This window comes from Fundulus heteroclitus, chromosome 24, assembly GCF_011125445.2.
Source record: "Fundulus heteroclitus isolate FHET01 chromosome 24, MU-UCD_Fhet_4.1, whole genome shotgun sequence".
Lineage (NCBI taxonomy): Eukaryota > Metazoa > Chordata > Actinopteri > Cyprinodontiformes > Fundulidae > Fundulus > Fundulus heteroclitus.
In genome coordinates this window covers 15,993,625-16,016,850 of record NC_046384.1, presented here as the reverse complement: position 1 = coordinate 16,016,850, position 23,226 = coordinate 15,993,625, and the positions used below count along the sequence as shown (strand labels likewise).

The window sequence follows — 23,226 nt, the reverse complement described above, 5'->3', positions numbered from 1 at the left end:
AATCAACAAACTGGATCCCAAACATGTTATTTAAGTGGTTCATTCAGAGATTTAAAAAAAAAAAGTTGATCTACTTTTTGATTATATTCTCTTCATATGAGAAATGTATCCAAATTTCGCGTCACAAATAGACGACTAGATGTTTAAACTAGCTCCGTTTTCCAAGGTTGAACATCTTTTTTTTTTTTTTTGTCGGAGTCATCATTTTCATCGAATTTCCCATGCTTCCTCTTTTTACGCTCTCGAACACCCGAGCGTAACCTGATATAATCCATTTTCTACTCCGCATCACAAGCAATTAACCTCCCATCTTCAGCCCGCAAAAAAATCCACAGGTTCAAAACTGAAACTTCATATTAAAGAATCCTGCATTTCCACCCTTCCTGCCCCCAGGTGACTGCGCCGCACCTGATCAAAAGCCAAATGATGCAAACGGCAGGAACAAGTCGGCGGCGTGTATTAGATCTCATTTGCCCTGTTAAAGTGTGTTAACAGGAGGAATTAGAACCAAATTAAACCACCAGAGATTCCCGACTCCTCTAACTGTCAGGACGTTATTATAGACTCCACATAAATGTGTAAGGTATCATGGGAGAAGGCGCTTATTGAATTATGCCAGAATTAACCCATTAGCAGGGAGGAATCAATCTGACTGGAGACGGCGTCATCTCGGCTCGGGAAAAAAAAAAGATTTTTTCATTCTGTTGGGGACATTTTTTGAGGGACACCTTCGAGCCTCTTTTTCTTTGTCTTCTTTGGAGCCGACGCTGCAGCTTTGTTACATGAAAAATGGCTCAAAAGGCAATATAAATGGGTTTATGCTGTGACTGGTAGTAAAAATGCATTCCAAGGGTGCAAACAATTTCATCTTTCGGTAGCTATAACCCTAGCCACATAAAAGGATCCCGTCTCCCTCTGTTGGGTGGGGAAGAAGAGAAGGGCTTTAATTGGCCAGCTGTAAAAGGTCCGTCCAATTTTAAATGTTAAAGCTTTAAATTTTGACTCTTTCAGCACAACTGTGCTAGTTTTAACTGGAGTTAAAGACAAATCACCAACGGTTAAGCTTTTTTTTTTTTTCTTTTTCCTCTAGTTTCCCTACTGTTTAAGACACCGTAGAGATTAGTCAATTCAAATTCAAACTGCTTCCCTGCCTTCTGCTGACAGGATGTTAACGGCTAATGGCTCCACGATTGGGCAGTTTACAGCTGGCCGGTTTTTAATCTGATGATTACAGCGTATGACCTTTGTGCTTTGTAAAGGATCCATTTGCCAATGGGGCATGAGTAAATTCCAGTCACAGTTACACTAAAGAAAATGTCCAAAAACTGCCCAGAGTTTACAATTCCTTGCAATAATAATGATACCTCTTTAACCTTTTTTTTTTTGCTTTTTTTTTGCGTTCACAACCAAAACGTTTAATGTATTTTATTGCTATTTTGTGTAACAGAGTAACACAACGCCGTGCTTGTATGCGTCCGCCTCCCTGTGGCACCAGTTCACGTTCCAAGTCTTTTAAACCATGCCTCCGCCAGCCTTTTACATCTAAAGGCTAAAGTTGTTGACGATACTTGCAAAATATCTAAAGCTCAATCAGACTGGTTGTCGTCCCAGACATTATTCGTTAGATCCAAGTCTAAACTTTGACTAGGCCATTTGAAAACCATTCCATTGTAGCTTCGGCTGTATGTTTAGGGTCAGGGTCAGGGTCCTGCTGGAAAGTAAACCTCTGCCCCAGACACAAATCTTTTGGACCCTTCTACAAGTTTTTTTTTTTTTTTTTTGCCGTCCGTCCAGGGGCGGTTTTAGACAGGGGCCAACAGGGGCCTGTGCCCCTGTAAAACTGTTCCTGTTATGGCCCCTGTACTAAAAACATGATATTAAATTTCTTAGGATGATAAATGCTGACAAAGATACCGTGACTGACTGGTCATTTGGATCAGTTGTATTTTTTGTGTTTGTTTTTACCCAATAATAAAATAACTAAATGATTAAAAAATAAATATAAAACAAAAAAATAACAATAATTAAAAATTAAGCTGTTTCACGTTAAGCTCCCGCTGTATTGAGAAAAGATCAGGGATCTGCAACCTGCAGTTCCAGAGCTACAATTGGCTCTTTGGCTTACTTAATATATTAAACGATGAAATGTTGACCTGTTAAGTCCCCCCCCCCCCCCAGTCTTTTGTTTTGTGCCCTTGTGAAAAAACATTGGCCCCCCCCTGCCCCCCCCCCCTGCTAAATTTGGTCGTCCACATTCCCCATCAACTCTGATCAGTTTTCATGACCCTGCTGCAGAAAAGCAACCCCCCACAGCATGATGCTGCCACCACCCTGTTTCATTGTAGGGATGGTGTGTTTAGTGTGTTAGTTTTTCAGCACACGTAGAATTTCACATACGGCTTAAAACATTCCACAGCAATTTGGGTGATCTAAAAAAAAAAAAAAAAAAAAAAAAAAAAAAAAAAAAAAAAAAAATGTAGTCTCGACAGGTTTTACCCCCTGCGCAAGGAAGCTCTGCAGCTCCTCCAGAGTCAACAGAGACTTCTGGGCTGCGTCTCTGATTGGTGCTCCGCTTGATTGGCTTGCCATGTGGCTGGACCTGCATGTCTCAGCAGTTTCTGCAATTGAGCCATGTACTGTTTCCAACTTTTTCGGGACGATAAACTTAGCAGTGCTCAGCGAGACGTCCGTGGCTTGAGTTTGTTCGGTAACGTTCACCCCACGCCCAAGAGGCCTTCGCAGAACAGCTGCATTCAAACTAAGCTCAAATTAGACACAGGTGAACACTCAAGGCAAATGGGTTTAACCGGATTGCGTTTAAGGGCATCACGGTAAAAGGGGACTTGACGAACAGGCGTGCCAGAGTGCAAAACACTGCTTACCCATATGTGGGAAAACAGCACAAAAATCTGACAATAATCTACGAGTACATCTCCATCAGGTCAATAGGGAGAATATTCTAACTTACTAAATAAATAAATGCCATGAATAATAGATGCCTTTGAAACACCGGCTTTGGTGTTACAAAATGTAATGTTTCCGCTGTCACCGTCAAAGTGCTTAACTGAACCTGCTACATTTATTCAGTCACAGTGTAATGAAATTAATAATTCATACGAAGATAATTACATACTACTGCGCCTTAGCCGTCCGCGCGCTTTGGAAACCTGGTAATAGGTTTTAAATAAAACCTGATTTTAAACGAGGATAACGTTCCGATGCGGTGGAAATTGAGGTCCCTGTAGGTTCCGAGTTAATGCGAAAATTCAAATAATCAATTTGTGCCTCTGAGATTACTTATGTGCTAATAATTAAAGTCGGGGAAAAAGGCTGGCATAAACACGAGGCCCACCGTGGCTGGAGCTTTTTGATTCCTGGTGAAGCTACCTCTCCCCATTTTTTCTTTTCTTTTCTTTCTCTGGTTCTAATTCTTTTTTTCTTGTCTTTGATGCAACAGCTCATCAATGAAACTAATCACACCGCATCTCCTGGCGAAAATGTTAATGATGAAAAGGCCTTTTCATATTGGACAACAAAGGTGATGCTTCATGTCTGGATCGCTGGCTGGTGAGATTCATCAGGAATAAGTAAAGGAGGACAATGCCTGAAAAGAGGCCCCCGTTAATATTTTAAGTATCTGATCATCTTCGCTTTCTATCCTTGATGTCCTCTGAATGTCAATGAGGCTCTCTGGCCCTGATGGCAGTTTAAGTTGAGCATCCGTTCTGGGTGCTCCCGTCATAAACGCAGGTCTTTGCTGGTGGTTTAACCTTGATTTTATAGATTTGTCTCTTCATATGCAACTGCCTTTCAACACGCCTCCCTGCTTTGAATCGGGGGCTTTCACCTTCTTGCGGTTCTGCGTAGACCACCCGCTCACACCTTGAACTTGCATGCATTTAGTCACGTTGCAACAACTACTTCAAAGTTATCTCCTTACCAAGAGAAAATAGTGTATAAATGTTGAGCTGGAGGAAGCAGGCACGTGGCTTTTAGTATTTTGCAAATAATAATCTGATAAGTGTGGAGTGAGTTTATTTATGTTTATTTCAGAAGAAAACCAATTCTAATTGTGGAGGAGCTGCAGAGATCCACAGCTCAGGTGGGAATATCAGTTTACAGATGAGCCAGATTGGACCTCGAGCATCTACAAACATTTTTTAATCAGACCTTTCCGTCAATTTTCAGTCTCACTTAGATCTGGGCTTTGATTGGGCCATCAATACAAATAATGCTTCATACTAAGCCATTCCATTGTAGCTCTGGCTGCACGTTTAGGGTTGTTTTCCTCCCAAGTGGTGACCCACAGGAACAACTCAAACCTCTAACAGTTTTTTTTTCCAGGAATTTTCTACATTCAGCTCCCATTGGCTCTAATCAGTTTACCCAACCCTGCTGAAAAAATTTACGAACACCAGCATGATTCTGCCACCCGTCATGTTTCACTGTGGAGATGGTGTGTTCAAGGTGATGTGCGGAGTTATTTTTCTGCCACAGATTTTTAATTTAAGCCCATGGACCTTCAGCATTGTTAACCCTGGAGATCGTTTAGCAAAATATATACAAATACACGGCACATTTTTTTTTTAAATATTTCTATTTGTTAAAATAGTAAAGAATATTGCTTCATCTTAAGTGCTAAATAACCAAAAAACACATTTAAGTTTGCAGTTCGAATGTTAGAAAGTTTAAAAAAATGAGTTTGTGATTACTTTTGCAAGATCCTCTATTTTGTGTTTTCAATAATCGTGTCCCCACATCTTATCGGTCTATCCTTGCCTCCCCATTCTATGTGTCTTTTACAGAGATTTGTCCTTTTTTTACTGTCGACAATGAAAAACAGATACTTCTGCAGTTTTAATTAAGCGTTATGAGCCAAACAACGTGCGCTAGTTCTAGTTACCTTATTAATTTGCAAAATCTGCTGGTAAAAAAAAATAAAGCTGGTGCCCAAATTGGTAGTAGATGCCATTTCCTGCTGGTTGAACCTATTTTTTTTTTTTGTATAAAGATTACAGGCATTTGTTGCGGCATAGGATTTTCTCCAAACCAGAATGAGAAGCCTGCAAGAGTGCATATATCATCAAATACTGAGGCGCCCGAATATGAAGCTGCTTAAAGCTTCACAAAAAGAATGGAAGCGGCTTGTAACATAAATTTGGGAAAATAGACTCATGAAATTTGATACATTTTAAACGATCTATCAGAAAATTTTGATTTTCATCTGTTCCTCTATTTATGCGAGCCTGCCTGCAAAATCACAAATCATTTCAACAATATATGTTCTTGTAAATACTGTACTACTAAAAGTATGAAGCTATGTGTGCTGCTCATGTTTTCATATATAATGTACAAGTAGGGACTAGTAACAACAACAAAAAAATATCTTTGTTATTAAGAAGCCTGTGGTGGAATTTTTTTGTTTTTTTACATTTTCTTTTCTGTCACAATGAATTATTCAAAAGACATTATTCAAAACTATTTCACAATTTTTTGTTTTTGTGAAGGACCTACTTTTTGGCTCAAAAAGTAGCTGTGCACTGTGGACCGTTGCAACTTTTTTGCAAGGTCTGCATCTTGTTACATCTGCTGTACAAGAAAACCAACCCACTCGTTTCAGAACAAGAACACCGTACAGAGTGAAGCACGGCGGTGCTATTGTTATAGGTTGGGACTGCTGGGCAAGTTTATTTATAAAGCACATTTCAGTAACGAGACAATTAAAAGTGCTTTACATGAACAAAAAAAAAAAGGAAAGCATCACACAGTAAACAAAAACATTACAGTGGAATAGTTGGTGCAGTCATGTAAGACAAGTTGGACTATAAACTTCAACATTAACATTCAAAGGCAACTCTAAACAAACTGCTATTTAACCTTGACTGACAGGAATTCAGGGTTTCAGCACTTTTATAGTGTTCCAGGAGTTTGTTCCAGATAAGAGGAGCATAAAAACTCAATTCTGCTTTTCCGTGTTTGGTTATGGTTCTAGGTATGGAGAGTAGATTTGAGCCAGAATACCTTAGTGGTCTAGGGGGTTGATACACTGATAACAAGTCCGTGATGTATTTAGGTGCTAAGTCATTCAGGGATTAATAGAATAACGGGATGATTTTAAAGTCTATTCTCTGAGATACAGGGAGCCAGTGTAAGGACTTTAGAACTGGGATGATGTGCTCTACTTTCTTAGTCTTAGTGAGGATGCTGGCAGCAGCTGCAGCTGACTGATCGACTTTTTTTGGGGGCTGGGCTGCTTCTGGGTCTAGATGACTTGCTGTAAAAATTGTAATCATGCACTCTCAGAAAACTAGTTAATGAATTCATCCTAAGTCGCACTTTGATTATGAACCAGAAAAATGATCCAAAACATAATGTCAAATTGGCTGTTGCCTTGTTTGCACTCTAACTACAGGTTAGCATATCGCTGTTGGAGCAGAGTCCAGATGCAAATAGAGTTTCAAAACCCTCTTCTAAAAGTTATGAACTGTCCCTTAAAGGGTAAAATAAGATGAGTAAGGACATGAAAAATGCAACTCATTAAGCAACCACTTGGTATATTAGAAACATGTAAAGTAACTGTTCAGTCGCAAGGTTAGGTGCAGACATAAAGCTTAGGTGCAGATATAACGCTATTTCCGTGTCAGGACAATTATTTGAGAACACCTCAATAAACCCCATAATGGACAGAACATTTGCATAAAAAATGCAAACATGTTTCAAATAACTAAAATTAATAGCAGCATTTACGTGAAACAAAGTTATTTGATATAATATTCCAAATCTAATCATGTATGAAGTTAATAAGGGGAACATGCTGAACAATTGTTCCTTTGCCTTATATCCTTATATCTTCCAAGTCAGCACACTTACTAAATTTATTATGAATATAAGCATAAGCAATGTGAAAAGCAATACTGACACCGACTTCCGAAGTGGCACTCCCATCAAAAAAATAAATAAATATTATATATATATATATATATATATATATATATATATATATATATATATATATATATATATATATATATATATACATATATATTTCTTCATCAGTTACAGTGGAAGCCTTTGCTGTCAGACTGATAGATGAGCATTTCTGCCTGGTGTCCATGTGTCACCTTTTGCAGCTGATGGTTCGGCACCCAATGCCTAAACCTGTTTTCCCCATGAACGAATGGTTTGTAAAGCAAGGACGGGTGTGTGTGTGTGTGTGTGTGTGGGGGGGGGGGGTTGATGGTGGCGTGGGTGATCCTTTGTTCCTTTATAAGGCTAATTATCCACTCCACTGCAAGTTCCTGTTATCGATGTCCTGCTCTTCATCTCTTCTCATCACACTAAGAGCTAGATTATCAACAAAAAAATACTCTAATGGTCATCTGCCCTGAAGAAAGAAGAAGATGAAGGCTCTTTTGGTGTTTGCTCACAAGAGCATCTGCTTCTGTTTACTACCGTAAAAAAAGAAAAACAGAAACCAACAAATCTGGTGAGAGAGGAGTTGCCAGGTCTGCACTTATCAAGTCTGCTTCAAAATGAATGTTCTGACCCTCAGTTAATGAAAGGAGAGCCCGGGGCAGCAGCATTCATCATGTTCCAGGCTTTCTGATAAATCTTAAATACGTTCAGGTAATGTTGAACCAAGCAATTGAGGCAAAACTTTGATTGAATGAAATTTTAAGTCACTAAAGCGCTGACATGATTCATTTAACTTCCATTTACTTTTATCTAACTTCTCTCCTGCAGCTATCTATAAAAATCAAGGAACAGAGAAAAATGTTGTTTGGCTTACATATTAAACACCTTATTTATCAGCCCCTTGTTGTATCTTGGAAGTTTCATTTAATTCCAACAAAATAGCTCAGTCTCCATCAGATAAGATGGAGAGTGTGTATTACAAGCAATTTTCAAGCATTGCCTCAGATTCTATATTATCAAAGCATGGCCCAGAGCATGATACTGCAACTATTATCTGTCATAATTGGGGTAATGTGCTAATTTGAACCTTTGGGGGTATAAAAAAAACAAAACAAAAGGGGATGAAGACAAATGCCACAATTTTAATTTGTGAAACAACAATGTCAGAACCACCTACTCTTCAGTTTTATGCATGAAAATGACTTGTGTTCGTGAAGTTTCAACAAAATGTGACCAGGTTCAAGGGCATATGGAAAGATTATGTTGCAAGCACCTCTTATTGATCTAAGGGATTTTTCAGGAGGTTAGGCTTTTCCAGATGTCCTGGCTGAATTATGACTTGACGCACTTTGACAAACGCAGTCGCACATAGGTTACCATGGTGGTTCTGTGCAGCTAGCCTGCTTCAGACCCGTGTAACAGCCAGGCTTAGTTAACCCTGGTGCCTTATCTGGTCAGCCAGCTGAAAAAGTGTCATCCCTCTACCGTGTTTTTTTTTTAGGAGTTACGAAAAGGGGTCAGCGAAACAGTGCCCTCTAGAGGCACAGAATCTGATAGGTGCTGAAAGTTAGGGTGACACCTGTCTGCCATATAAGTAGCTTTAAACGCATGTCTGGTCCTTTATAATAGCGACAGTGTTTCCTTTGTTGAGTATGATGTACTTCAGTTGCTCATAAAAAGACGCTGCTCGTTTGGTTTTAAATATGGCGCATGCAAATTATCCATTGTAGCATCAGTCAATCTGTGCTCGACCTGATGGTTTCTTGGAGAAAGTCGCGGATGCACATTCAGCTGAATTACTTAAACCTGGCTTGACCTGGTCGTACCTCCTGACCCTTGCTTGCTGATGACGTGCTTGCTTTGAGAAGGGTCTTCAGACGGGGAAGACTTTATTGGGATAGGTCCGACCGGTTGGCCTTTCCCAACAATTGCCTGTGTGAGCGTTGCCGCTTTTCTGGGGATGGCACCCGCTACCTGTGCAGACTGCTAGGTCCCAACATCCAGCACTGCACCAAACAGAGCCATGCCTTGATTGTTGCACGGATGATCTGTGCTGGGCTCAGATTTTTCACTAGTGGTATGTTGCTACATGCAGTAGGTGATGCTGAACATCTTAGCAAAGCCACAATTTGCCACACCCTCAGAATTGTGTATTTGGCATTAAAGAGATATACGTGCATCTTCATAACCTTCCCCGGCCACGGAAGGATGAAACATCAAGGAGGGATTCTACAACATTGCAGGTAACATGCATTAGTAACATATTCCAGTCATATTTGTTCTGTATAAATATTGTGGCTCCTTTATAAAAGCAGCAGGGTTTTCTCTGAGTATGATGCGCTTTAATTCCTCATAAGCCTCCATCAAAAAACGTTGCTTGTTTGGTGTGACATTTGGCACATGCAACTTATCCATTGCAGCATCAGTGAATCTATAATTGACCTCAGGGTCTCTTGAAGAAAGCAGCGTTTACCTGAATTCCTTAAACCTAGCTTGATATAGCTGGCTTGACCAGACCTCCTGATTCTGGTTTAGCCTTCATGAAACGGATAAAGCCAGGATGCAGTGATTACACCAGGTCAAGCCTAGCTTTAGCTCTTATCCTGCATATCTAAATTCACTTTACTCCATACATGTATTTGAATACTGCAAACAAACAAACATATACACCAACTGCCTTTTGATTCTATAAATTTCCATTATAGGGCTTATAAAATATTTCTCTGCTCTTTATTTACAACATTGATCCAGTTTAACTGAGATCACTCTCTTAGCGCATTTGAGATATATTGGTCTGGATTTTGACTGGGTTTATTTCAACTCCTTAGTTTTTATTCTTTGGTCAAAGCTTGCGCTGTTAGAAAGATAGTCTCACATTTGACTTTGGAATCCTTTGGTATGCAGAGCAGTTAATGGCGCAACGTCGACAGATCAACCTTCCTTCCACTACCTTGCTTTACGTTTGAAATAAGATGTGTACTCATATGCTTTAGTTTGGTTGTTGCCAAACATGTAATCATGCATTCCACTTTATATAGACCACAGCTGAAAGGCTTAAAACGAAATGGAAAGATTTAAAAGCATGATACGGCAGCCTTAAAACAACTCAGATTGATGATCGGTAACAACAACTGCTACTTTAAGGTCATTTGCTGCTGTCTTATTGCCTTTGCATTGTGTTAACACAACTGCATTCTCCTGATTAGCAATCAAAAGTAATGAACAGCCTGTCAAGCACACTTAATAAGCCTGACCCAGTTGCTTTGTTCTTGAGCTTAGAAATAAACAATGAAGAGCCTGGTAAGGACTCAATATTCTATTCACAGGTTCTGATACATATAATTTACAAACTGACAGGAAGTGTACTTTATATTAGCACATACACCATGTAGTCAAAGCTGCAACGCAAACCATTTGAAAAGAAATTAGCCCATATATAGCATGCACCGACATAAGGATGTGCGGTAAACTCCAACATATCCCTGGTCTAAGAAAGTACTGGAGGAAAATTACTGAAACGCTCCAGTTGTGATAATGAAGAAACATTCATCTATTCCAGTGGTTTGATAAAACATTGTCAGAGCTCGGCAGCCAGACTAATGGATTAGAATTTAATATGGGCCCAGTTTTTTTATTAAAACAAGTGTCCCTCAGGAAAATCCCTGGCAATGGGCTGTTGTGCTAAACAACACCGGAGGACTGAGGAGCTTTCTCTCGTGTCACATCTCTACTTCTCTCTGTCTCCCGCTCCGCTCTCCCTCCCACATACCCATCACCGTGCAAGGGTAGTGATTGATTTGGTTTCTCTCGTGAGCAGTGATAAGCTCCGAACTCATTAAGATGGCCGCCGCCACATCCTCAGAGCATGTTGCACAAGATCCAAATCATATAAACTCCCTCCTCCTCATGAAGAGCTTCGTGGATTATTGTTTCAGTGTATTCAAGTGAGATGTTAGTTTTTGCAATTGAATCACACCTTTAAAGGTGGATTAGAGTTCTCTATCAAACATTCGTCTAACATTTTGTAACATTTTATATTCCATACACCAAAAAAACATATGTTTTTAATTTTGTTAAACAGCTTTTCCACATTTTGTTAGATAAAAAGAAACACAAACTTCAATCTATTTAACTGCAATTGCTTTTTGTTATATTTTCTTTGATCAAACCAAAGTTAATGCATCCAATTTATGTACGTATTAATTTAAAAAACATTTTTTTCCCTTTTTCCATTCACTTCACAAGAATGTATCCTAATAAATATATGAATATATACGCAGGTCTGCTGGTGGTTCCTAGAGTCTCTAAAAGTAGAATGGGAGGCAGATCCTTTAGCTATCAGGCTCCTCTCCTGTGGAACCAACTCCCAGTTTTGGTCCATGAGGCAGACACCCCGTCTACTTTTAAGACTAATCTTAAAACTTTCCTTTTTGACAAAGCTTATAGTTAGACTGGCTCATGTTACCCTGAGCTACCTCTATAGTTATACTGCTATAGGCTTAGGCTACTGGAGGACATCAGGGCCTATCTTTCTCACTCTACTGATTTCTACTGTTCTCCAGTCTACTGTTCTCTGGTTTTGCATTGTATTACATTGAGATGACTGTTGTCATTTCAGCTTTTAACTTTTTGCTCTCTCTCTTTTTTTCTTCATAGTAGGTACAACTGGTCTGCTGTTCTGTTAACTGTGACATCATCCAGGGAAGACAGATCATCCACTATGTATCATCTAATGGAGAACAGATTACTGGATCAATGTTTGCTTCTGTGCTTTTTTGTCTCTCTTGTTGTGTCTCTGCTCTGTCTTCTGTAACCCCCAGTCGGTCGAGGCAGATGACCGTTCACACTGAGCCCGGTTCTGCTGGAGGTTTTCCTTCCCGCTAATGGGTGGTTTTTCTTTCCACTGTCGCTTCATGCTTGCTCAGTATGAGGGATTGCTGCAAAGCCATGGACAATGCAGACGACTCTCCCTGTAGCTCTACGCTCCTCCAGGAGTGAATGCTGCTTGTCGGAACTTTGAAGCAATCAACTGGTTCCCTTATATAGGAAATTTTTGACCAATCTGTATAATATGATTGAATTTGACTTTGTAAAGTGCCTCGAGATGACATGTTTCATGAATTGGCGCTATATAAATAAAATTGAATTGAAAATTGAATTCACGTTTAGGGCCGTTTGTGAAAAAGTAGCAACGTCCAATGTTACCTTGAATTGAATCTTTTTAACCTGAAGAATAAATAGGAATAAAGACAAAGTGGCAGAAATGAAAGACTATTACTACTGGCAAACAAATTCACCAAATAAAGCATCACCACATTATTACTAGTCTTGCTTTAGTTAAAATTATAACTTATTCACTTATTTTTATAACTGGTTAACCACAAACACATAAATGGGTTTTGTTGAACGTTGTTCCAAGCTGTTCAAGTGACCAGAGTGGGATATCCCTTTATGATTTGTGATTTCAGACATATGGGAATCTGGAACACTATAAATTATGACAGGGAATTTGGATTTGTTATGGTGGATTTATTTGTTTTAAATTAACAGTAACAGAAGAAAGCTAAAGTCCAGTTAAACATAGGTAGGAAAGGAGTTTCGGACTGCTGTGCAAATTTCAGGCAGCCTTTAACACCAATGTGATGGAAACGATGGACGATGTGAGTCAAATCCGGGCCTACAGCCTTCTGAAAATGAAGAACAAAGTGTGCGCTCTCTTCTCTCTGGATTTCTTTCGGTGATTTCCGTGAGGGGGGTTGTGCACATACGTCACATCATGCAAAGGATTATGGGATACCTTAAGGCTTCTTAGCACCAGTAAGGGGCATTGCGGAGTTCCTAGGCACAATTGCTGTGAGGGAAAGCATACAAGCTAATGTTCCTACCTCCTTCCTTGCTGACTACACTAGTCGGACAGGACTTATCATGGCGACCACTGATGCACTCTTGCTTTAGCTAAAGAGTCCTTACTCGGGATCTTTTTCTTCTGAATCTATGAATGGAATGATTACTGTCACCTGCCAGCTGAGCATTGACATTACAGTCTTTTTGATTCACACACAGATATATTTATAGTAAAAATAAATAAATAAATAAATAAATATGTTTAACCCTACCCAAAGTGGTGTGGCTAAAGGCCAAATGTGGACAGGGCCTTAAATATGCCAAATCACACAAATAAAGAACAACATTACAGCTAGAGATGTCTTCACCCACACAGAAACAGTGGAAATTATCCAAAAAAAAAAACAATTGTCCCAGCAACGCTGCCATAGATATTTGTCAAGAAGAAAGAAAAGATTTCAGAACAAGGGACGTTTGGGGTTTAGAATAGAGGTGGGTGTATGACATCCAGGCTTTTAAGAAGAAGAAGAAAATATATATATAATTGTGTGTGTGGTTACCAACACACACGCACACACACAAAGAAACAATAGTGGCATGTCAAGATATGTTACCTTTTAGAAATATTGGTTTGGTGCTCCTAAAATAGTTTGAATGCAAGGACAAAGCAACAAAAACACTTAAAAAAGGTCAGAGATGTTCAATAGAAACATATTAGCACATTTTCAGTGTGATGCAAATAGCCTCTGTGGTAAAGAAGTGCGAAAGGAGAGCATTTTACACAACTTAAGTAAACCAAAAAGTCAAATGTTGTCATTTTCAAACCTTTAATCTTCAAATGACATCCCTGTGGAGTCAGAAACGCTTTAAACAGCTCCCAGTTCCCTCAACGAAAGAACTTCCCAAGACCTTGAAACAAACTTGATGTGTAAAATTGGATCAATCGAGCTCCCACCTAATTTATTTAACTGATGAAGTTATTCATATGGATATTGCATACACTGCTTTATTATGATGCAATTATGTTTCATCAATCAGCTTTAATTAAAAAGAAATTAAAAGGCAGAGGCTCTAAATGGCTTTGCATTCGTAAATTCTTTTCCCCCAGTATTACCAAGGCCGCTCTGTCTCCTTGGTCACATAGGGACACCACAGAGCGCCATTTGCTAGAATGTACTGTCTATCATTCTATTACCAATGCAGATATGGCTGAGTCACATTTAATCAGATTGGCCATCACTCATCTCCATGCTCATTGCCTACAACACCTGGCTAGTATAAGACTACACAGCTAGAATCACAGAATCCAAGTCATTTAGCTGAGATTTTCACTCAATGTGACAGCAATGTCAAAGGACTCGCTACACCGACCTCTCTTTCTTCAGGCAATGTTACCTCTGAGACTGCATCCAGGGATTCCATTTCACCTCTTCTTTAAAATGCACCATTTCACTCTGAAAGGGTGTTGAGGGAAGCAGCTACGGGCGAAATACGCGGAGACAATTCAAACCTTCTTCCACCATTCGAGCCAAGTCGAGCATGAGCATTGAAATGGCATGGGTAGTTGCTTGAAAGTGCTTTGATACGGACACAAATATGCTGCGAAAGCATACCAGCACAGCTGAGCTACAAAGTCTTAAAAGATCAAATCAAGCTTGATGAGCGTGTTTATTTGTTTTGAAGGCATACTTTAAACGGCATGAGAATATTACAGTGAGATTTTTAATTTCATTTCGAGAAACCAATTAGTCCAATAATCTATCAAAAATGGCAAAAAATTAATCATCTAAGATGGACTGCATGGTAGGGCAGGTGGTAACAATTGCAGCTAGAAGGTCCTGGGTTTGAATCCCAGACTGGGGTTCTGGCATTGAGTTTGCATGTTCTCCCTGTTCTATCCTGTTAGGTTAATAGTGCTAAGATATGAGTGGTTCTGAGTCTCTGAGATGGACTGACAACATGTCCAGGGTTGACCCTGCCTCTCGTCCAATGACAACTGGAGATAGGCACGTCAGAAATTGGATGTAAGCATGATGTTGCGCCTAAATCAAGTGTGATTAAGTTGTATATTTAAAATCCTTAGATGTCTGTTAATTGCACACAATGACACAGCTGCTATAGATAACAAATAAGCTTAAAAAAATTATTAATATACAAATCAAACCAATCGAAAAGCATCAGAACAGAAAAAAAACTATATATATATATATATATATATATATATATATATATATATATATATATATATATATATATATAAATAAAACAAAACTGACAAAGAATGCAAATTATTCTATAAAGTACTTTGAAAGGGAATTTTGTTGTTATCTCTAGGAAATGTTTGTTCAAAATGCATAAACATATACTTCAATCTATAGGAAGGAACCTAAATCAGGCAGCCCGGGTGAAACACAGTAGCGATGCAACGCAAAATGACGCTATGTCAGGTGTCAGACGCCGATTCTAGCAATACACCAGACACGATTTTGGAGATTAAAGCGAAGCCAGAGCAACACGACACCTGAGATGGATGCAAAGCGACAGTTGCTGGAGTTGAAAACTCTGATCTTTTGCGTCCTGTTGCATTACAACAACCAATCCTGAACTGATGTGGCTGTGACGAAGGATTGCGGCGGAGATAAAGCAGTTTTCATTCAACATGGATGAAAAGCTGATAGTGGCAGTTTGCGGTCGGCTTGAGTTGTATGACTCCATCAATTATTACGACTGAGACAAGTGCAGAAAGGACCAACCTTCAAAAGAGTGAGGAGACTGGAGTGGCAGGTAAGTGAAAGCTTGTTACCTGTTTTCTGGCTTGTTACCCACAGTGCAATTGCTGTCGCCCACCATGCAGACGGCCGGCGATATGTTAGGCGAGCGACAGCACGCAAAACTCCGACATTGTGGCCAAATTCGCATTCAATGTGAACGTACCTTATGAGGGAAGTCTAAAAAGTGATATGAAACCAAGACTCAGGCCGCGGCTAGTTTTGCGAAGCATTAAGGTATCCCAGAATCCTTTGTGGGACATAACGTATCAGCACAGCCCCCTCATGGAAATCAACACAAATGTCCAGAGAGAAGAGAGTGAGCACTTTGTAGTTCATTTTCAGAAGGCTGTAGGACCGGATTTGACTTGCGTCATCAAAGAGCGTTTCTGTCACGTAATGACGTCGGAGTTAAAGGCTGTCTGAAATCAGCACAGCGGTCCGAAGCTCCTTTCCTATCCACAATAGAGTTCTTACTATTGACCCTGTGAAAGGTCAAGGAACAGAAGCTAGAAGTTATTATTACGGGTATTCGGATGGAGCCTCTGCCTTTATAATTTGGAATTCCTCTAGGAAGGAATATATTTGAAGTACGAGTACACATGAAATGCTACATAGGAGGAATTTTTTTTTCCCCACTCGTTTTGGAAAGTTAATCTCCATTTGCTCTACATCATTTCCAGCTTTCGCTTACCATAAAACCTTCACTCCTGCTCCGTGGGAGACAATAGATGGGATGGCTTATTCTCCCCGAGTCTTATACTGCCTTGGTGTATCCAGCAAAGATAACGGTTTCCAGATTATCAAATATCCTCTTAGAAGCATTGCTCTAATGGCCTCTATTGTCAGTGACAATCCTGTAACAAGTGAGTTTTTAATTTCATGCAAATCTCAAAGGAGCATATAAATTCCTCGCATTGAGGTACTTTACTGGTCAGCATTTTATTACAGTAGTAAAATATATACTTACAAGCAAGGTGAAGAGCGACGAAAACAATTGGTTTTAGTTGAGGAGCCTGTGAAATGGAAGAGTTTTCATATGAGCAGAGAAACTCTTGAGAATATCTTGAGCATTTGTCCAAAATATTAAGCACTCTTCATCTCAAGTCTTCAGCACATCTGCAAAAGGATGTTATCCAGATATGCCAAGAATTATAGGTAACAAAAGAGCAGAAAACAAAATATTCAAAATGGTTTAAAAAAATACAGCATTTAAAAAGAAAAAAAAAACAGGCTGGACAACTATATGATTTACCTACAGTTATAACAACCAGGTCACCTGGATTTTAAGGTAGAGCTATACAATATATTGAATCTATATTATTATTGTCACTGGTTGCAATAACATAAGCTTTTGTTACAACAGGATATATTTCAAGTGTGAGGCATAATGATATAAAACATGGCCAGTTGGATGGACTCTTACTGCGTTTAATCTCCACACTTAATTTATATATTTAGTGGCTGAGGTATGAGAGCTCAAAGGGAGAAAATGGGGATTCATCATTATATTTTCTTCACCATTAGCATCAGAATTACATATTGTATTTTGCTAATGTATTTTTTTCTTTAACTTAGGCCAGATTAGCCACAAATCTAACCAGTGTTCTGAAAATACGACTTAGGGTTTTTTTATGCAGATGAACAGAATACAGGTAAACCTCAATGAAGAACAAATCTAACAAAACACTGATAAAAACACAAATAGTCACGATTTAAGGAATATTAGCTGTGCCTAGCAATACTTTGTGACCTATGACCTGATGCATCTCAGAGTGATCTACGCATAATATGGCCGTTGGTTTGTTTTCAAAGTATACTTTATGAAGTTAAACTTTAAAGAAATAATGAAAACAAAATGTTGCTTTGTTATTCAGAAGGTGAACTATTTATAACATAAGTTAAATCGCACTTTGCATCAGTGTTTGTCTTAAAAGGTATATAGCCACATCATATGGCTATAAAAAAGACCAAAAACCGTTTGATCGTGCTAAAATAAAGTTATATACACCAAGCGTCCATCCTGATAGTGTATAAATAGGCCTTTTTGAGCCTAAAAATAACCCAGGTACCAGCCGCGATGGCCAGATATAAACAGACATGGCGTCATCAACCGGGAGTACCGCAGAAAAATAAGAAAGCATGATCATAAAAAAAATAAAAATTAATAAATCACTATTAATAACAATGCTGAACAAGTCTGACTCTCTGAAATTTCTTGCGGTAAAGTGGCCACTCAGTGTGATCAAAGACCAACCATTAATTAAACAAAATGATCTAACAGCAACTCTAATAGCCTTATATCAGAACATCATGGAGCAATTAATTTCCCATTCATAAACGCAAAGCGGGAGACAGCATCAAAGTAAGAACCGATCGATCTATTGACAATGTTTTTACTTCAGACTGTCGAGTGTGCGGCGAACGCGAAGTATCGTACTTCCGTTATTATAAGTAAACGCAAATGGCTTTATTTACTAATAAACTGAGCAAAAAAAGTAAAAACATAGCACAAAACGGCAAAATAATAACTAATATACCAGCAGGAGTGATAATCTTTCAAAAAAAACTTTGCATTCAACCAGAGTGAGCTACTGACGTATACATTTAAAAAAGTCAAATAATGTCGCTATGGAACTTTAAGGATTTATTTATGATCCCATAGCATTGATTGACAATTGAAAAAAAAAGGGTTGAATGATATTCATATTTTTTTTGTTCACTCAATTAATTTATTGTTAAATAGGATAAAATCTTGTTACAAATAAATCTGTTGAAATGTAACGGATGTCTGCCTTTGATGGTAAAACCATTTTAATATTTATGTCTAGCTACATCACAGATATTATTTGGAATATTTTCACAATTACCCAGCTTGACTACTTATGGAAAGTTTCTGCAATGCTTCTGAAAATTCACTGGACATTTTTTTCTCCACCTTCACAACTCTGCTTTTGAATGACAATGGGCCAACAAATTGAGCAAAAACACAGCGTAAGACGGCAAAATGATAACTAATACGCCAGCAGGACGTGATAATCTTTCATAAAAACCTATGCAACCAGAGTGAGTTACTGATGTCAAATAACGTGGCTATGCACCTCTAAAGGATCCAAGTCCTTATAATGTGAGGAAATGATATAGAAATGATATAATAAAGACTGCAATGCCAAACTCTCAAGAAACCCTTGATAAAGTTTCCGAAACTTTATCAAGTGTTGAACCACACTTTTCTACACTCTGTTGCTTATCATTTTGTCTTTAAGCACCTATATTTGCATCCAAAGATTGAAGTCAAAATGTATTATAAATAGTGTGTCAACTTCAGACTATTTCAGTTTAGACTGATGAACAACCTTTTGCGTATTCAGCTATGTTATGTAGGCTTTCTGTGGAGACAGCACACATAGAGGGAGACAGAAGACAAATGCCTGCTGCTACAGTATTGTGCTTTAACACACCACTGACGTTACTTACAGGGTAACAAATTGATGAACAAGTGACCTTTCCCCTTGCCTCCTCCTTCCCTCTATCCCACCCGCTGTCTATCCCTCCCCTTGCACATTGTCTGCGGATCATTGCCTACATCGGTTTGCAGTTCCACACCATCTCATAAGTGCTGATCTGTAAAAGTAAAAGGGCTCGCTGGTGTAATCTCACTCTGGTGGCTAGTGAACATTTACTTTAATATGGTTATAGGTGTGCATATGGCTCGAAGCCCATATAGTGTTGCACTCCAATAAAGCAGAAATCCAAAGGGAAATCAAAGATCCAGTCTATAGTATAAGTTTTAGCATGAGTGCAAAACTGGGGTATTGTTCTTGGTAATGAAACCTTAAATGGTTCAATGTGAGAGCAAGAAAAGAACATTTGGTGCTTTAGTCCCATTGTTGAGAAAGTTGGTTAACAGTTAATTATAAAGAGGATAATTTACCTTATCTTACTAGTTAGATATTTTGTTCACCAAAAATGCACATACACTTAGGAAGTAATTTCTTCAAAACGCATGATACATCTGATATGGACGAGACACTTACACGCAAAACTCAATTGTTTGATCGTAAGTTTTATTATTGGACTTAAATGCATTTAAAATAGTATTACATTTCTAATGAAATGCTGTGAAAAACTTTTTGCTTCTTTAAAAATGTTGCTTTCATGTAAAAAAACAAAGTGTCTCAACACTGTGTGACAATGTATAAACCTGAGTAAACCTGAAAAAGTAACACCCCCCACTTTATTGAATCATTAATCAACAGTGATGTTAATGTGTGCTGCCACCAATATGAGCAAAACAAGTAAGGTCATGATCAATATCTGGTCTGTTGGTGTGTTTTAGTTGACCCACAGCTGAGAAAAAAAAAAAAACAGTGTGCAGAATGGTTGCAGGAGTTTTACCAGTGGAAAAGGAGGTATATTTATTCATCACAGTACAGCACCAGAATACAAGAGGCCAACTTTGTTGTTTTCAATGTGTGGCTACATCATTGCGTTAGCAATTTGGGTGCCCTAAGTGCAATTTCTATGTGGTCATAGAGTCATGAGCTGACTTTGTTACTCATCCCATTGTCATCCCTTCTTAGGTGGAGAAAATTGAATCTCATAGGGGCTCCAAAGGGCACGTGACTTTGCAATGGATTGTGGGATGAGGTTGGCATTTTCTGGGGCAATGGCTTTTGTTTACAATGCTGATTCGGATGCTGTGCTGTGAGAGATAGACATGAAAAGTGCATAAAAACCCACTTCCAAAAAAGTAAACAAAACAACTGGAATTTTTTTTTTTCGAAGTTTGAAGACGTTTCGCTTCCTATCCCAGAAGCTTTGTCAATTCAAAAAGTCTGGAGTAATGTGGAGTTGCAAGCTTTATACTACTGCCCAAGAAAAGCCTTGTAATGGCTTAGATAACATGCATATTGAACCGAAACAGGTTCACCCACCTTAGTAATGGGGAGTCGTTAAAGTAATTGCATGCCTGCAGATTGAACCAAAACTGGTCCACTCCTCTGCAACAGGGAGTCGTTAGGGTCGTTATTAACTTAATCTTGTATGGTGTATCTCCATACAAAAAAGCAATGCAAGGCAAATATGCAATAATATAATAATAATTAATAACAATCATCTTTATTGTCATTGCAACATATATTCCAATGAAACTTGTCCTCTGCATTTAAACCATCCCCTCGGGGAGCAGTGGGCTGCCACTGTGCGGCGCCCAGTGAGCAATTGGGGGTTAAGGGTTTTCCTCAGACCCATACACTGCTTGGATGACAATATAGCAGCGCTTTCCACTGTCATTCTAGCTCTGGAGTGTTAGCATATGAAGCAAGAAATCTTTTCTTTATTGCTGAATTTGTCATTAGCATAAAACCTCCAGCAGCGGCCCTCATCGTGAGTTGTCCCAAAATTCTTGAATGTGCTTTGCTTCCCAATCCCAAGGTTGTGGTTATCCCAAGTATGTGTTCACCTTTTTGTACTAGAAATTTTCCTTCCACTTAACTTTTTAATTATATGCTTGGATAAAAAAAAAAATTCTAAACAACCAATGTGGCTTACCCTCCTCATTCCTGAGGTTATCTGTTGGAAAACAAAACAGCAAATCACATGAGTGTGCAGGTCAAAAATGGACATAAGATTTCTTTGTTATAAATACTCTTATGTTATGCTCAGAGATTCTGGGAACCTACAATTTAGCTGCTGTTTAGCTCTTGAACTTCTTTAGCTGTAATCCATAATCATAAATATTATTTGGAAACACACTTTAAACTCATACTCTAATGAAAATGAGTTTTCCCTCTCCCCTCTGAATTGGTGAAAAATTATTTTTTTTAAAAATTATATTCTGCGCTGCTGTGATGCATTTCTATATTTCGCTTGTGCTCTGCTAGAAATTCTGTGACAGAAACGGACAAAGACAACATTCAACATCTTGTCAGTGACCTGAATACATAGCACGTTACCAATATATCAGATGCCTCGCGTCACCAGCGATGCTAACAATCAATGAAGCTCTGATTGAGCCGTGAGTGGCAGGTGACAGGTTAGTGGATATGACGCTCAGGTCTTGACAGGATAAGTATAAAAAAAAAAAAAAAAAAAAAAGGGAAAAGTTTCCGTCGTCGCTCGTTCCTGCTGAGTTGCACCTTCGCTAAGTAATAGTGAGTGACAGGTTTCAACAGGGTAAAAGAGGTACGAGGTGATGTTGAAAATAGCAATTTGACAAATCTGAGGACTGAATTCTACACAATCTATTCTCGTTTACTTTGATCTGATCAGTGGCAGGTGGTGATGAATGTCTCTCAGGGGGGAAAAAAAACAAAAAAGCAGGTAAATTCCCTTAGGATTTTCACTACAAAAGCTCACACTGTGTGTTAGGTTATGTGCTTTTCTTCATATATGTGTTTCGTTGTATGAGTATTCGACCCTGTGTATTGAATATATCTAAGTGCTTATTCCCAGCAGGGGTCCCAAACAAATAATGCATGAGCAGCTTCTGAGGCGGATGATTGACGGGAAAATAAAAGGCTTGCTGCAAACAAGTGATGCCACAATCATGCACCGTGGCAATCATATCCTGCTTAATTTCTTTCCTTCCTTTCATTTTGATTGGCAACAAATACTCCCAATGGATTTTTTTGGGGGGGGAAAACGAAACAAACAAATAAAAAAAAAACAAAAAAAAAAAAACAACTCTGGTTGTTTTTGTTTTAATGATGCCCATTTTGGAGTTTTGTCCGGCTTTAACCCCACCGTCTCCTCGTGCCTTTGCCCTGAACTATTCTCTTATATCAGTCAGCCAGTGATAGATGGCTTAATTAGGGTGAAAGACAATGAGTGAGTACTTTTTGTGACAGAAAAAAAAAAGAAAGTGTCCTCTTTTTAAAAGCAGTCTCCTTGGGGAAATGTCACATATAGTATTTTATTTAAAAATATCTATCTGGTCCAAGTGAGATAGTATACACATGTCTGGTATTTAAAGATATCAGTAGGACGCGATGGCTAAAAATAGACCATCAAAACCTTCTAGGCCATATTGGTTTACTCACACTAAGATTTTTTTAATTAAATGCCATGTTTGCTCAAAGGACAGAATCTTTTTTTTTTTTTTCCTGCTCCTTTTGTCTTTTTCACATCATCGGTGTTACTTTCGCAGTTAAAGCAAACACTTTCTGCAAACACACATCACCGTTCCTCACTGTCTGAGGAGCGAGCGCGCACACACACACACACACACACACACACACACACACACACAGCTGAGCACGTGTCTTGCCCACACAGCCTTCCTGTGCCATTATGCTCTTCCTCCATCTCCTCCCCACCCACTCAAACAAGGAGACAATTTGAACTCTTTACTTATCATCCATGGGTAGAACATAAAGGAGAGAGAGAAGCCGTCAGACTTCAATGTATTTTGTCATTTTATCACATTTTAATAGCTCTTGAAGCACTGCTCAATCCGTCATCTGATAATCGAAAGGAACGTGGCACGTTTACAAACCTGCCATGACTGTCAACCTACCATACCAGTAGAGCAATAATAAGAGAAGTGGTCAGGAGGCCGATAATAACTCTGCAGGGATAGCAGAAACGTATAACTTGGGTTAAAGGTCAACAATTAGTCAAGCACAAACAATCCAGGGAAAGAGTCTCCACTTCTAGTCCCAGAGAGCTTCTGTCCTGCAACTTTTAGATCCAACCT

At 38.8% G+C, this 23,226-nt stretch overlaps 1 long non-coding RNA gene across 1 annotated transcript in view; it reads right to left on the bottom strand.

Annotated features, from left to right (window-relative positions):
* LOC110366702 overlaps positions 1-16,761 on the bottom strand; it is a 41,683-nt gene extending 24,922 nt beyond the window's left edge. Inside the window, exons 1-2 of the long non-coding RNA XR_002426904.2 lie at positions 16,498-16,761; positions 16,222-16,384 (exon numbers count right to left, since the gene is read on the bottom strand). This is a non-coding gene — a long non-coding RNA (uncharacterized LOC110366702). The remainder of the gene's footprint in view (positions 1-16,221; positions 16,385-16,497) is intronic.
* Between the last annotated feature and the right edge of the window lie 6,465 nt (positions 16,762-23,226).